Source organism: Coturnix japonica, chromosome 2 (genome assembly GCF_054131305.1).
Source record: "Coturnix japonica strain WE chromosome 2, WE-NBRP24, whole genome shotgun sequence".
Lineage (NCBI taxonomy): Eukaryota > Metazoa > Chordata > Aves > Galliformes > Phasianidae > Coturnix > Coturnix japonica.
Genome location: NC_140664.1, coordinates 22,349,722 through 22,365,093, shown reverse-complemented (window position 1 = coordinate 22,365,093; position 15,372 = coordinate 22,349,722). Strand labels below are relative to the sequence as shown.

At 41.0% G+C, this 15,372-nt stretch overlaps 1 long non-coding RNA gene across 1 annotated transcript; it reads right to left on the bottom strand.

The window, feature by feature from the left end:
- Nucleotides 1-6,539: 6,539 nt before the first annotated feature.
- LOC146761730 (uncharacterized) lies at nt 6,540-11,863 on the bottom strand. The gene is made up of 2 exons (XR_014942490.1): nt 11,234-11,863; nt 6,540-7,802 (listed from the first exon to the last, which is right to left on the bottom strand). It is a non-coding gene; the product is annotated as an uncharacterized LOC146761730 (long non-coding RNA).
- Nucleotides 11,864-15,372: the final 3,509 nt, after the last annotated feature.

The window sequence follows — 15,372 nt, the reverse complement described above, 5'->3', positions numbered from 1 at the left end:
AGGTCAGGGCTGTGTCTGCAGCCCCAGTAGTGCTCTGTGCAGGGCAACCTCCACATCCCCCCCGTTGGTCTTGAGAGCAGCTTTTCCGTAATGAGGAAGAACCTCTAAGACTGAGACATCCTTGCACACAGTAATTAAGATTAATGTGTTTGCTAAATATGAGTGAATCTCTATAGGACACGCAGCTTATGCAGTCGCAAGGCCAGGTACATGGATGGACTTTTGGAACAAATGTTACCTAACAGCTTCTCTTTCTTACCAGGTCGAGCAAAGCCATAATATCTGTGTTCAAACAACCTTAAGACGTGTTGAAACTACTTATTGACTTCAAAATTGACTCAAACAGCTCTTGCACTGATAACCTACAGCATGTGTTTAAACTAAGGTTAATTAGCAAAGTGATGGTAGATAAAACAAACAAAAAAGGACACTAAACCTGATCTTGTAAAGGCTTAGCAGCACGTGAATGTTAGTAATATTAAGAGGCATTTTGGTTTCCTTCCTCCACTGTCTCCTTCCTGGCCTTCTGCTTATGGCCATGGGGTAGCAGACAAATATTACTTCTTCAGGCAGTTATACCAGTTACTTCAGGCATGCATACCTCTTCAAATTAACTTCTCCATGCCCCTTAGCAGCTGTTGCTGCTTTATCACTTTGCTGCCAGATGGGCAGCAGGCACCAGTCCTGAGCTGAAATGCCATTCCATCTTTATTCCAGGGGCGCCACTAAATTCCTCACTGGAAACTGGATAACCTAATCAGATACATTTTTTCATTACAATCCTGTTTCACTCTTCTTTATATGTGTTAATAATAATTGTCAGTCAGTCAGGACTAATTCTGTTCCACAGGAAATGCTGAAGAGTTATCACATAGACATGTACACATGGTTCCTTAATTAGTCCTGAATGCAACTCCACACATCAGTACAAAATCTGCCTTAACCTGAAGCAAACCTAATTTTCTTATTTACGCATCAGAACCATGTCTTGCCTCTAGCACCATGTCAAAGGGTGGTATGAAATAGTTACATTTTAAAGCAATCTATACCAACTCGTCTAAAATATCGCAAAAATGCTTTGAAATCATCAGTTTACAAAAAAATAAAGTACAATTTAAAAAATCACTAAAATATATTTGGACTTGAGTTTAATGTTTAGTAATGTGAGCAAATAGTTACTACATGTGATGCCAACTTTATCCCACTGTATGAAAACAGACCAAGTTACACTGCTAAAATGAATACAAATACTATCATGATAGTCTAAAATACATTATATTGAAGGAATTGAAACACTATTTGCTAATTATGGCTGGAATGAGACCATGGCATGTTCTATTACAAGCCCTTCCATTCCACAATAATACATAACAATCATAAGAAAGAGGCCATGGTTCCTTTTTTCTTAACCTATTAAGTTTTAAGCATGTTTTTTGTATCATATGTCTTCCAAGGTACCAAATGAGAACTTCTAGAATGCCACAAAAGCTTTTACTTCCTCACAAAGTATACGTTTTGAGCTGTTTTCTCCTAGATCATCTTCACTGATTGAATCTAGACACACCCCAGCAATGACAGAGACATAAATTACTTCTACTCCGAACTCGTGGGCTGTTCCTCAAGACCTCTGCTGCTCTCAGCAGTAGTGTCAAGACCCAATTCAATATAGGTAGTACTGTTTGTTTTGCTAATTCCCAGAGAATTTGTATTACAAACACAAGCTATTCGTCTGAATTATGCATATGCTAATAGAGGTTGACAAGTGTAGAGAAGGATTGTGTCTTTCTTATTTGCGTATTATTTTTCCACACACCACCTCAGGCTGCCCAGGGCCCCATCCAACCTGGCCTTGAATGCCTCCAGGGATGGGGCACCCACAACCTCTCTGGGCAGCTGTGCCAGGGCCTTACCAGCCTCTGAGTAAGACATTTCTTCCTAACATCTAACCTAAATCTCTCCTCTGTTAGCTTTAAGACATTCTCCCTTGTCCTATCATCACTATCAGACTATCTGAAAAGTTCATCCCCCTCCTGCTTGTGAGCTCCCTTCAAGTACTGGAAAGCTGCTATGAGGTCTTCCCTCAGCATTCTCTTCTCCCAGCTAAATAAACCCAAGTCTCTAAACCTTTCAACATAGAAGAGGTGTAAGACCTCCCATCTTTATTTCTCCCTCTCCCTTTAACATCTGTCCTGCACTTCAAACTTTCAGCTCTTCATCTGTTTCCTGTTATTTCAGTACCCACTTGTCTATTTGGCCAAAGGTTGATGGCAGAAAGCTGACTAAATATCCTAGGCAATACCTTTAGAGATAGCTTGAGAATTAGGACAACTGGTCACAAACACAGTGTGCAGTGATATGGTTAATCTCAGTAGCTTCCTGAGAGATACAGGAAGTGTTTTAAAAAGTTATCCTTCATAAACATTCTTGATACTGGAGCAAATTGCAATGATCTTTGGAATCCATAAGACATATATTCATTTGTTCCTTTTTTCTTTTGTCTTGACTATTTGGAGTTCTAATCAGCTTAGTTTGAACAGCCCTTTCTGATCTTTGTTAGTATTCCTTTACCTCAGAAACCACAAATGGAGTCTACTGATGGTAATCACATTGGTCAGGCTTGATTTACTCTTGGTAAATCCATGCTGACTGCTCACATTCACCTTCTCTTTCATGTTCCCAGGAGGCTTTATTTACATCGTGTGCCTTTTAGATACCAGACAGAAAGCATTTAATCGGAATATATTTCTATTGCTGCTACACCTTTCTCCACACATTTATTATGATACAGTGCATAAATTATGAATAATGAATGTCACCAATGCATAACAAATACAATCAGGGCTGGTTCCAACTCTTACCCAGATCTGGTAACCGCACTGTGCATGAACCCTCACACTGAGTGTTTGAGTTTTGTGCCCTGCTAAAGGAGGATCAGAAGGCAGCTGGAGAAGGACAAGAGCCACACAAGCTGTCCCCACTCCCTCTCTGCCACCTTGCTTCTCCCTACCTGCAGGCTGTTGTTCTCTCACTTAGAACTCTTTCCCTAAACAAACAGAAGGAAGGAGGTTAATAAAAAGTCTATGCAACAAGTAGCTACATAGCTGAAGACTTGATCTTATTCACTAGAGCGTTACAATAGCTCTAGGACAAGTTCTCCTCGGGCCAGTGGAGCAGAAAAGGGAAACACAGCAGCAGTCAGATGGCTCAGTATAACAGAAGGCTGCTTCAACAACTGATGTAATGAAGTAATTTTAATTTTACTGCAGCAAATTGCAAACTTTTTAATCATGAAGAATTATGTAGAATTTCCCCCAAGGAGTTATTTTTAAAGAGTGCTCGACATTATGTCTAAGCACCCCTTCTAACCTGTTGCACTTAAAAGCATTCCAGCTTCTCGAATGTGCTGCTCAGGGGAGTTCTTTTTATTTTATTGATATCCACTGGGGAAAATAAGCAACAACACCATCAGAAAAGTGTTGGTTGTTATTATTTATCATAAAAGCAATTCGCCTTTTCTAAGCCTGTTGAAAAGTTGCATGGTGATGAGGATGAGTGGATGAGCTGGTTCACTGGATAGTGGATGAACTGGCTTCACTGACAGACCGAAGGTGGGAAAAGTCCCAGGGAAGCACACAAGAGAGAAACTCAAGCGAAAGGAGAGTTTTAAAGCAAAACATTATCTTTTCTTCTTTCCTTTTCCTTTCTCTTTACTTTCACCTCACCTCTCCTCTCCTTCTCTCTCCTCTCCTTTGGTACAAGCACCTTCATGTTATACTTGGATCTGCACAGTTTGTCAAGGTAATTCTCAGAGCCTATAAAGAACTTCTTTCTGTGTGAAAGGGAACAAGTTGCACTTGTCACCCCTGGAAACAAGTGAGGGATTTACAGTGCACCCATAGCTCACAAGAATGCAGGTTCAGATATGTAACCTTTATGTCCTTTGGGCAACTTAAAAACAGATGTTTTCAAGCTGTTTACTAAGAGAAGCATAAAGTAGGTCACTTGTGGTTAAAGAATGTGGGTGTATACCATGGATAATAACTGGACAATATGTTGCTCAACTGGACAACGAGTTGCTCTTCCATATGCCAGCATCTTGATCTGTGCAAAGCAAGTGTAAGAAGCCACGGAGTATGTCCCCACCTGTTTCCTGCTCTGTAACTACTCCTGCGGTTTGGAAACCAAACCAAGGAAGAAAGCTGTGATTTCAAAGTAGTACAAAATAAGCAAAATGCTCAATGTGCATGGGTTTGCTGTGCCTGCAGAAGAGTGAAAAAGTTGTCCAGCCATAATCAGACCTTTGCAGATTCAGTATGTTTGTTGCAAGGAACACCACTATACATTCCGGTACAGTATATCTGCTTTAACAGAAGGAGAAAAGAAGGAAAATCTGGTCAGTGGAGGGGACAAACTACAGAGTCAAGGGATTTCTTCAATCTCAGAACTTGAGCAAGACAAAAATGCACCCAAGGGAGGTGTAATGCTGGAGGGAGGCCAGCCTGTCCCTAGCAAACCTTGGCTTTCAGGGGAAATCAGGAAGTGGCTGAACTGTCTGCTTCTTCCTCACAGAGGAAGCTGTGCCACATCCAGTCCCACTGAAGTTATTTAAGGTATAAATTAGCAAACAATACAATTCTCCATTTTCCATCTGTGTTTGTGGTGCTTTTTAAATTAAATGCCAGCTTAGTCTGAACTAGCACAACTAGTGCTACTATTGCAGCAGTTACACTCTATTTCCTATATTTCCACAATGGGTCAGTTTAAACTTAGGAAGAAGTGGTTAAACTTATTTTGAGTTTTCTAAGTCATAGAGATTACATTGTTATTTACACCTTATAGTTCTGCACCACCTTTTGTTTTTCCTGATAACAGCTTTAAGACAGAAAGGCCTCCTGTAAAGGAAGGAAGCATAAGATTAGCAGCCTTCTGAGCTGAACTACATGGTCCTATTTCAGTGCAGAAGAGATGAGAATTTCCTACTACATCAAAGTGGCTTAAACTTACAGCTGACCCTTCTGCTTTCTCTAGGGACTGATGCACAGGATGTCTCTTGGAAGATCAGAAGCCTTGGAATCCATAATCCCTTGGTAACACTGATGTCAACAAACATAGTGAATCACTTGATCGTGTAAACAAAACTCTGCTTTGATAAATAAATCTAGTACCTACATAAATGCTTCAAGATATGGAGATGACTTGCTGTATAAAAATTGGCTGGAGGTTGCAAGGCTGCTTAGCAGTCATAAAGGAGAGCCTGTACAGCTTCTACAGCTCTAGAAAGCAGTAGCAGAAACAGATTTTTCCCAGTGCTTATTTTGGACATCACTTTATAGTATAGCTAAAATTACACCAAAAATAAGGGAAAAAATAATAATAATATTTTATGACATATCATTAAGTTGTTAAATAAGCAAAGGGACCGGCTAAAAATAAAACAGGAAACCATTCTTCTGCTTCTTGATCTGCTACTTCTGCTTCCTAGGCGATGCAGACCAGGTCCTGAGAAAATATCATTTCTTTAACAACTGGACAAAAGTCAGGAGATAAATTTGAAAGGCCACTCCCCTGCAATGCTTATGATGGGCTCTCCTTTGCATGCAGTATGACTCCTATAAAAGCATTAGAAGTCAACTGATCTAAAGATGCTGGCATACCTTTTAGAAGAGTCTCAAAGTGAAACTAATCTGCTAGAGCTGTTGTGTTCCACAATAATTTAGTTTGGCAGTCCTCATGTGGTGTTCAGTCTATCAGCATGCCAATTACATTTTCTCAGAGAGCATATTATTAATCTTTGCCCTTTGTAAAGCCTTGATTTTCTCTGAGTTTTACAGAGAAAACTGTCTCTACTGTCTCTACAGCATTAGCCTAAGATCCTATCAATGATGTCCTCTGTGGATCTCCTACAACCCAGCAACCTGGATAGTGAGATGGAAGAAATGTTCTTTGTGATTTCCTTTATCATATAGGTAGGAGGAGTGGGCAAATGCTCATATCTAGAAAGAAAAGGAAATGGAACAGATTACACTCCTCCCATACAACAAATGGAACCAGTTTCAGACCTGCAGCTGGTTACATGCACTGCAGTGGGCGCAGAAACTCATTTCTCTTTGTGGAGATTAAGTTCTCCCTGAATGGGGCCAGACATGCTCTTGCAAAAAGTCTTTAGTTCCCTTTTCAGGACAGATTTTGGCCATTGTGAGCAGAAAGAATTGGAATGAGACTTTGATACAAACTACTAGTCACTTACCCATATCTAGACACTTTTGAGAAAGTTTATGCCCATGAAAGCTTGCTCAGTAGCTGCAATTGATCAGAATTATAGCACTGTATGGAAAAGAAAACGTTAGATATCCAGCTTTAGTGCTGGGGACTGAAGAGAAAGGAAATAGGAATAGTCAGAGCTAAAAAGCAATGATCAGAATCCTCAGCAGTGGGTTTGTAAGCATTTCCAGACGAAGCTGAAACCTATAAGAGACTAGAATTTCTGGCCCATTAACACATGGGATTCTGTTGGAAGTAACCGCGGGAGACAAGTCTCATGCTATCATGGTCAACAAGCCTCGTTTATTAGGTGTTACAGCATCTCATTTATACAATCAGTAATAAGTTCATGCATATTGCAAAAGTAAAGCTCAGGATTGGTGAATTAGACATTACTTCATCTGACCTTTGTGGTTAGTCTTATGGATACTTTTTCTTTGCAGCTCTGTCTACACCTTGCTACACATCTTGCTTTTCCCTTAGGCCGTCCTTGCTTCTAGATACATATTTCATCTTTAGCTACATACCCTGTCTTTTCACATACTGATTTCTTCTCAGCTGCCTGGCCCGTGATCGGCCCTAGAATAGACCGTCTTTGTCTTTAATCACGTTCATTCTTTTACAATTTAACTAGTGGAATCTCTTCATGTCCTTTCTCATGAAGCCATTCTGCATAAACACTCTCCACATTTCCCCCGTTTTCTTTTAAAATGAAAAGGCTCAGTTCAACGACCGATTAATCATATTTAACAAGCAGTTCAGTTCAATTGTTCAATTAGTTCTCATGTAGTTTTATCCTGCTCCATAGCTGCTGCTCTGTGAACTTCTCATCTTGATCCATGGCTGCTGCTCCATAAAATTCTTCTTGTATTACAACAATTCCAAGATTCTGCCTATAGAGTAACAACACTACTTAAATTAATAACGTAACTATTATAACTCAATCAAGACCTCGATTGACAATACTGTAAAAGTGAAAAAAGAGACAAGTCAAATACAACACAACAACATTACTGTTAAACCCACTAAAAAGAACAAACATGTTTGTACTGCAACCTAAGTTTCTGCAACCTAAAAATAAATCCGTGAGGGTCCCATTGTGTTAATCTGTAACTGATCAGGAAAAGTCTTCAATTTTTGTATATTCTGATATATTGATTTTAATGACCACTAAAATTTGTGCAATAAATGCTTTTAAGATGTTCATAACCATGCTTTACCAACTGAGTTATCCGGGCTAATAATTGATTAATGATCGTGCAATTTAATGAAGTAGCATGTCAAATAGAACCAATTTTTAGAGGACAAATGTACTAGAGTATCACTAGGGGCATTATTACTTATTGACCCTTGAGAAACAGCAAACCATGTTGGTGGTGGATGCGACAGGTAGTGCCAGCAGGGCGTCCCCTGCTTCAAGGTGCACATTTCCTCTCTCATCCATCACAGATTCTCTCCTGCATTCAGGGTCTGAAGGATTTCTTCCAGTTGTACACCACATCCGCATGGCCAGTGCGTGATATAGAGCCCAAGTGGAACACCTGCTTGGAAAACAGAATAAACTATCAAATTTAGTTCTATTAGCGTGCACTTTTGTCTAAAATGATGCATGGTTATATTTTCAGATCCCAATTAATTGGATGTAAAATAGGTATCCGTTATATGATACAGGGTCATCTCTTTGTCTAGAATTCCTTTCCAGGTTTTGTCTTTGCAAATTAAGAAAAGCTAATTAATAGGCTAATAATATCATAACCAAACAGTACTAAAACATTAAAAGAGCTATTCCTGTAGATTCTAGCATTGATTACATCAAATCCTGTTTAATACACATCTGATCTATTATTAAAATAGAAGAACCACACAACATCCTAGCTAATGCTTTAAACTCTAAATCTTGAGACTGCATTGGTAGAACAGAAAATCACACACTATGTCAAACTATTACTAATATTATCTATAACACAGCAAGTTACAAAGCAATACCACTAAGTAAGAAACACACAATTACAATTACTATAAAGGCTGGATGCTATTTTCTGCCTTCAGATGAGACCGAAGATATCATGCAGGAACCCACACAGGGCCAGTCCCTGTGGAAATATGAGCATATTCACGACCCCAAGTTGTCAGTGGTAGAGGACAGTCCCAAAGTCCTGTGGCCATATTCCAAACATTAACCATAGGCTGTTCCTTTAGCACCGGGGAAGCCTCAAAATGACGATCCACATAAGCTGTATCTCTATGAACATGATTCAAAAAATTCAGCACAAACAAAACACGCAAAACCTTACATAATATTTCTTGTAGTGTGCCTCCCATATTCCCCCTTTTTTGTTTATTAATAAGAATGGATTTCAATGTTTGATAAATGTGATCAGTGATAGCTTGTTCAGTGGGAGAATGAGCAATGGCTGTAGTATGTTTAACACACCCTTCTTGGAGGAAAGTTTGAGTGGCCTTAGAGGTATACGCAGGCCCATTATCTGTTTTTGTAGTATGTGGGATTCCCATAGCAGCATAAGCAGATAACCAGTGTTTACGGGTGTCATGACTGAGTTCACCTGTATGTGCTGTGGCAAATACGTAAGAAGAATGAATATCTATTGTTACATGTGCATATTTTAGACGGCCAAATTCAGGAACGTGAGTGACATTTGTCTGACACAGTTGAAGAGGTGCTGTGCCACATGGATTTGTCCGAGTCTGAGGCAAAGAGGTATCAGTCAAATTATGTAGCTGATATTCAGTCACAAACACGGTGTATTGCATAGCAGAGAGGATCATTCTTAACACAGTTTTCCAATCGTGAGGGGTCATAGCGTAAGTGTCACTGTTTGTAACCAAAAGATTGTATGTAAAGGCTGACTGAACTCTGTATGTTCTCACTGACTCCCTTAGCTCCTTCACTGCCTCATAAGGCAGGGATTCCAAATGGGGGACCTGATTAGGAAAGGTTTGCAACGTGTCAGCATCACCCCTTAATACTGTTTCTTCTCTGCAATGCTCTAAGACATCACAGTACGCTGTAGGGAAAATTGTCATTCCTGCTTCCTTCAAAGTATCATCAGGAAGAAATGCGTCCGATTCTCTTTCTGGATCTACTGGACCTGGGTCACAACAATCCCCTGGTTTCAGTCCATCCGTGTCTTTAACCACGTTACACACGGGCTGCAGAGACACAGCCGCGCAGGACGAGGGAGGGGCGGCATGGCGAGGTGCAGAGAACGACGTGGGCGAAGCAGAGGGCGGGGGTGCTGTAGAGACCGACAACGCGACGAGCGACGTGTGCGGGGGGGCAGGCGGCCGCTGGCTGGGAACGGCTGCTTGTATCGGAGCGCGGCCGCTGTTCTTTCGTGCGCTGCTTCTCACGTTTCCCGACTTCCTATAGCATACAGCAGCGTTGTGGGTGTTGGATTGACACTTGCTGCACCAAATCCCAGTGGCTTGGCACTCGTGACGGATGTGGCCAGTTTTTTCACAACGGAAACATTTCATGAGGGAGCTGATCTGCGAGCGTGGGCTTGTAGCGACTGCAGCTTGGAGGGGTGCAAGGGCTGCTAACACTTGATTCTGAGAAGCCTCAGCCTGTGCCTTTAATCCTGACCCTAGCTCTTTAATAGCCTCAACTATGAAAGCCTGAGCCCCCGTGGGCACGCTCGATAGTCTGTCTAACGCCTCCTCTATTGTCCAGTTACTCCTCAGAGTACTTAGAATGCCATGAGCTGTAGCATTACAATTCTGAAGTGCACAGTATTTTAGCATTATTTCCCTCATGTACTCTGGTACTCCAGCCTTCTCTATGGCTCCAGCTACCTTATCTAGAAACACTCCAAAATCCTCATTTCTTCCTTGCTGGATTCCCATATAAGACGACAGCCCACCTGGTGCCTTGATCTTATCCATAGCCTGCCTGGCCAGATACATTGACTCTCTACATTTAACTGGTCCTAATAAAGCCTGGGCCTCCGTCCGGATGAAAGGACCCACCCCTAAAAGTTCTTCAACGGTGACATTATACAAGGGATCTCCGGGCTGCCTAACTATCACAACTCTCTGTTGGCACATCTCTTCCCAATAAGCATTAAATAGCAGTTGTTGGTGCTGCGAAAAAATCAACCTAGCTATAGCCTGACAATCAGATGGCAACAAAACCTGAGTACTCCAGATATAATCCAGTATCTGTATCGCTGGCTCACTTTTTACTCCAAACTGACTGACCGTAGACCGCAATTGTAACAACAACTTCCAATCTAAAGCACTGATAGCAGCCTGTGTCCCGCCTGCAGCATTAGGCGAATACCCCACCGGCAGCACCGCCTGTGGCACCGCTTCCAACGCCTCACCGTCTCCCGTCTCTAAACAAGCCCGCGCCAGCGCAGCCCAAGCCCCCCCCCGCTCCCGCGCGACGGCCTCCGCCAGGTCACTCTGTGCCCCAGGGAGCGGCTCATTGCAAAGGGGGGTCGAGGGGGCCGGCTGTAGCGCCATGGTCGATGCAGGCGGCTCGTCTGATACAGACGTGCAGGGAGACGGAGACGGGGCACTCGGCTCCACAGCCGCTGGCAACGCAGGCTCGGCGGCCGGCGGCAACTTTACGGTGGACACTGCAGGGGGCCCCGGGCAATCTGACCATTCATTATAATTCTTATTCCTCTCCTGCACAGCACTAGCTTGTTCTGCCGCTTCCTTTTCTGCCTGATATTGCAACAAATCATTATAAACCACACGCCACCACTTCCTGCATTTTTTAGCCATTTTCTCCCCATCTATCATTCCCTGAAAAATTGCATCTCCAAATTTACACCATTCAGCAAGATCATGCACTAAATGCAGATTCTGAAATAACCCTTTAGCATACCCATACACTAATAACTTAGGGAGTTCCTTTTCCAAGTCTATCCCCTTAAACTGTCTCCGCCTAAGAAAAGCGGAAAATAAATTATATGCTGCTTGCCTGTCCATTTTTACTCACGTCGGTACCGTTGCAGCCCTCCAGGCTTCGGCAGCACGTGTCGGTCGAGCCCACCTGTGTGGTCACTCGAGACGCGGAGCTCCAATTTTAGCTCTTTCGTCGTCCGTCGGGCTGTGAAATCCGGACCCGAACCCAACGCAGTTCTTCACCCGTGGCACCCTTTTTTCCTTATCACGTCGAGGGTCACCATTTGTTGGAAGTAACCGCGGGAGACAAGTCTCATGCTATCATGGTCAACAAGCCTCGTTTATTAGGTGTTACAGCATCTCATTTATACAATCAGTAATAAGTTCATGCATATTGCAAAAGTAAAGCTCAGGATTGGTGAATTAGACATTACTTCATCTGACCTTTGTGGTTAGTCTTATGGATACTTTTTCTTTGCAGCTCTGTCTACACCTTGCTACACATCTTGCTTTTCCCTTAGGCCGTCCTTGCTTCTAGATACATATTTCATCTTTAGCTACATACCCTGTCTTTTCACATACTGATTTCTTCTCAGCTGCCTGGCCCGTGATCGGCCCTAGAATAGACCGTCTTTGTCTTTAATCACGTTCATTCTTTTACAATTTAACTAGTGGAATCTCTTCATGTCCTTTCTCATGAAGCCATTCTGCATAAACACTCTCCACAGGATTCAGGAACTGCTCAGCAGAGGATGAGTGATGGAGCAAATCTCATAGGACAGCTGAAAGGGTAAGCTCAAGCCCTTAGAAATTCTTTAGTAAGGCAGAAAGCAAATAAATCTCTAAGTTTGTCACTAAGTATAAAATTATGTGAAGTGGGCAGTCTTGATGTTATTTCCCCTCTCAGAGAATATGTTTCCTAGAATAGTTTTGTTCATATTTACAACAAAAGTGTATCAAGGGCCTTTCTACTGCTGCTTTTTCTTCTCAGAACCTCTGCCAAACCGTACAAGGAAGAATATCCACGATCTACAGACAGTTTGAGAATCTATAAACTCTAATTCTTGCAATATGCACAGAAAAGCAAAGGAAAGAGAGGAATAAAAATATCTTGCCTGCTTTGATGGCAAAAATTGTTTGTGCAGCAAGGCATTCTGAATTCTTGCTTTAAGTAAGTATAAAATCCTGCAAGGGACTATGCCAATGGATGCTCTCTTTTCAGCTCTGACCTAGCTTTTCCACACAAGCTCACTCACTCGCCTCATGTTTACATGTAGGGGTTCTCTCAGCCCCTCTCTTGGACCCGATCTTCTAGATAAAATTATAGTATTTCATATTGTTTTCCTTCTGTCACAAAGAACCACACAAAAATTATGTAAATACTAATTAGTACTGATTATACCATGTAGTTACGCAAAAGACTTGCCAGTGGGACTTGGGAAAGGAAGAGGGGAGGAGAAGTAAGTGGAAGTGGAAGGAGAATTTGTGTGTGGAAGGCACTTTGTAACCACTTCATACTTCTGATGTACAAAACCAAAGCAAGACCTGCACTTAGACCCAGAAGCCTGGCTGAAACCAGAATTGTTGCCAAAACAAAAGGCTGTTTTGGTAAAGCATTTTAGTAAGCAGTACTTTCAGTGCACTGTTCTTTTCTTCTCCAAGTGCCTATGAAAAAGAATAGAACTAGCAAAATTTTGGTGAAGGAAACAATATAGAGCCAAGCACAGAGGCAAAAGCCTCTTGAAACCTATGCGTAGAAGAGGGGAGACCTGTACTGGGTTGTCATCTCAAAGCACAGCAAGGTAAAGTTAGCAGAGCAATAGGAAAACATTATCCCGTCATGCATTTCCCTCTGACAACAGTATACGCAATTTAATGTGTAAAATGTATAATGTGTGTAATATGCACAATGTGTATATGCACACATATTACAGTATATATACAATTCATATTGTGCTCAATGCTCAGTAATGAATAATCACCATCTTGATAATTAAAAAGTAAATGTTTGTTTTTAACATGGTTGTATCGTAAGCGTTGACGTAACTGGTGATGTGCTAACCCAGCTGAAATTAGTGCAAATGTCATCAGAGATTAACCATACTTTTCTGTACTGCTTTGTTTGAATTTGCTTGTTTTGGAAACAAAGCAAAGATTTACCATCCTTTGTTAAAACTGTATAAGCAGCAGAACGAGGCAGCATTTTCCTCTGCCTCATGAGCTAGTTGTAAGGGTCCCAGAATCAGCAGATTTCCAAATGCAGAAGTTTTAGCAGATAATGATGTAAGGGACAGAAGTGACCTGTGGTCTGTAAGACATACAACAATATACAAAATACCTGGTTCTGATGTTTATCCCAGTGGTACATTTGACCTACGCCCCACTGAAATGTGCTGATGTAAAATAACACATTTCTGCAAGATCTACGTCCCCAGCATTAAAATGATGACCAAATAGTTGGGTTCAGCCATCACTTGCAACAAAATCTGGATTAATATCAATATTAAATTTAGATCAGCCAAAAAAAGAGATGAACAACGGCTGGCGTCTTCTTGGAGGTCAGTACTCCTATCAGCAATATTTGGTTTACAAAGACAGCATTTGTTATAAGAAATTTTCCCACAATTATTTTTTTCCTACAGAGTCCTTTCAGATTTTCAGAACATAGCGATATTTTTTCCATGCAGTTAATTAATTATTGAATTTAATTACATTTTTAACTTTATCTGTCATATCACTGTGCTTTTTAATGAAAAAAACAATTTAACCTGTCATTACGTTTCAAATGCACACCTCTCTTTGAAACATGGACATTCATATCAGGTCACATCGGGACATTACAATTTAGTGATCAGACCTAGAGCAAGAAAACACGAGTATTATTATTCCCATCAGATCTTACATTGACGGAAGTGATGGCAGAGTGTGACTCTGTTCTCCAGCCTTAGAATTAGCTTCTAAACATCTTTGTCATCTCCAACGAAACTCTCAAATTACTTCTGTGACAGCATCATTCCAATTGTTTGCAGTTGCTCAATAATCAGAACTCATAGAAAATTCTGATTCTAAAAGTTGTTCTCACCCTGAATGGGAACTGTTTATAATTTCTTACCATGTACATTTCTGGAGGAGATGCTGTTTCAGGAAAACAAATGCATCTCCCCGAGATAATTAACTAAAAAAATGGCTTTCAGTTTCAAACAGTGAAAATGTATTCAATGAAGGATGAGAATTCATCACACTGACTTTATTAAAGCACTTGGCAACTGTTTTCACTGTAGCATTTCACGAAAATCAGTGGATGTTTTAGAAGGTTCAGTTGGGGAATTCACCTTATAGTAAATGTTTACCTTTTAAAGTTTATCCTTTGTTTTCTACATTCTGCTCTTCAGAAACTCAGCTACAGGAGGTCTGAACTGTCTCTTCCATCACTGCTTTTTCTGGGTGTGAGTCTCTTACTCCATCTGCCTGTACAAACGTGTATTACAATAAAGATGTTTCAACTCTTTCTATGTGGCATTTTATAGCTTAAGATTGCCTTCATGCTCAATATGATATATAGACGTAATAGTAAATGCTTTAAATCTAAAATACACCTCAGTTTTATACTTAGCTCCATATGTAGGAAGCAAGTGCTCAATACAAGTCCTTTCTACATTTTCAGAGATGATTGGAGTAATGGGTAGATTAGGAAAATAAGCTTGACTATGAAAATTAGGAGGAAGAAATAAGGCTTGAATTGCAAAATACACATACAGTATCTCAACTAATAGGAAAAATCTTTCCAGAGAGTGGGTGTGCTTGGAAGAGGATGACTAAATTAACCAGTTCTCTTTAGGGAATTAGAGAGATGAAATAGTACTAGGGACTGACTGTGTAATTCCACTGTCTGCTCAAGCAAAAGTCAATGAAGATTTCCTCTAGTCCTGAAGATGGTGAAAAATTCTAAGAAGCAATGCTCAGCTGTAGGAGTAGGCTGGATGAAACAGGGCCAAAGGGATTCAAGGCAGAAGATTGGTGAGCAGGAAAGGGCAAAGGTAACCGCTGACAAATATTTGCCTGGCTGTTTTGAGTAGATTGGACCCTACACCTGTTCTGAAGGACAGGAATGAAACAAGTGGAAAACAAATACCAATACAAAAATCAAGGCTGAATTGCAGGAGATTACAAGCATTTATTACATTCACATGGACACCTGACCTTTGACACGAAGATATGATCAGACAGAGAAGG